Genomic DNA, 1,954 nt, shown 5'->3' on the forward strand with positions numbered 1-1,954 from the left:
AGTTGAAATCCTGGACCCAGGGACTTGACAAATATATTTGGTATGTGTGGGAACATCTCCAAAATCCTGAAAAGATGGAGAGATGAAGGAGAAGGGATTGTGGTATGACCATTCTCCATGGGGGGAGGTGCTTCCTTGCTTTCCTCTCTTTCTATCTTTCTCTTTCTTTCTCTCTGTCTTTGTCTCTCTCTAATGAGTGCATGTACATTCAGGCAAATTTTTGAAAAATGGTTAAGACAGGAAATTTTATGGTATCTGTATCTATCATAATTTAATATAACAATAAAGAGAAATGAATGACAAATTAGTTTTCCAATAATAAACATGAACTCTCTTTTTTCCTTCTTACCATTATTCATGAGAAGCATAGAACACAAAATGGGAAGGCCCTCTATATTTTTTGAGAGAGATTTTTTGCTACAGGGTGCATGTGTTTGCTGGGGAGACAGAGACAGAGAGACAGAAAGTGAGAAATTACCCCCATGCTGCAATCCCTTCTCCTCCATTCTCCTCTTAGGGTTTTGGGCACACATGCATATATGCCTGGAGTGAGTTTCAAGTCACCAGGTCCAGGACTCAATTCATGGTCAGGCACATGGTAGTCCAGTGCCTTAACCACTTTGCCACCTGCCAGCCCCTAGGGGATCCTCTTATGTTTGGTTTCTGATTATGTAGTCCAGAACTTAAAAGAGAACAGGTAGTTCCTCACTTGGCAAATTGGATGTCTCTTTTAGTTTAGTTTGGACTCTGCCCTCAGCACTGACTGGTTTTTGCTGTTTCTTTCCCCAAATTATAATGACAGCCCAACCCCAGCGCCTCATTCTTAACCCCAATCCATGCCTCAGCTATCCATCACCACCACATCTACCACATGTTTGCAGCTTGGAGGAGAAGTCTTCACAACTACAGACACTTTGTAAGAATCAGGCTCTAAAGATTTTAAATATATTTTCCCACAAAGTCATGTAATTATTTCTTAGTCAGGGGCTAATATAAGCATTTCTTCAAATAAAAAAAAAAATCACAGACAAAAAGACACCATCAAAAGAAGAGCACAAAAGTCTCCTCACCTCTGGCGGGTGTACAGTTTAACAGGTAGGAAAAGACCTTTACTGAGCACTGAGTGTAAGAATGTCTTATTTGATATTACTGAAAATTGGAACAAGAAAAACATTACAGCCATAGCAGGGAAACAGCTTTTAGGAATTTATATGTTAACAAGTATAAATAAACATGATTTAAATTCTTACAACAAGCTGCACAGAAAGGCATCTGCCCAATTAATGTTGCAATATCCAGAGCTTATTGACTCTCACCCCATCTCTAGTTCTTCTCTTTTTCATCCATCCAGCAGACACCATTGCCTGATTCTTACCCTGAAATTCAAGTCAAATTGGGGTTTTTTTCCCTGGCAGATTTTAGTGAGTCTCTAGAACTCACTGAATACTGAAATGAAGACTGAAGAATATGTCTGTAATGAATCTTCATTTGCCTATACTTTCTAGAATACCCTCCATCCCGCCAAAATGAAACTAACAGATATTCCCTGAAGATCCTCCAGCTTTCTATTTAAAAAATAATAATTAATTATTTTTCCCATGAGAGAGACAGAGACAGACAGACAGGCATTGTCAACAGGTCACTCATGCCATGACCCATACCCAGCCTCAGCTGGGCTACATCATGGGGCATGTACATGTGTACCTGCATGCTCAGAAAGGTCCCAGGACACAAACCCAGGACCTTTCCCACGTGGGTCCAATCGCTCACCACTATGCTACCACCTGGCCCTCCAGTTTTCGTACTCAAGCCTTTATGTGTATGTTATTCCTAGGCCTGAAAATTCTTTCCATATATCAAACTCCATAATATTATCTAGCTAATTGTCTATTTTTATCTCTCTCTCCCTCTCTCTCTCTTTTTGAGAGTTTTTTGCTATAGGGCGCATGCGCTC

This window comes from Tupaia chinensis, unplaced genomic scaffold, assembly GCF_000334495.1.
Source record: "Tupaia chinensis unplaced genomic scaffold, TupChi_1.0 Scaffold000674_2, whole genome shotgun sequence".
Taxonomy (NCBI): Eukaryota; Metazoa; Chordata; class Mammalia; order Scandentia; family Tupaiidae; genus Tupaia; species Tupaia belangeri.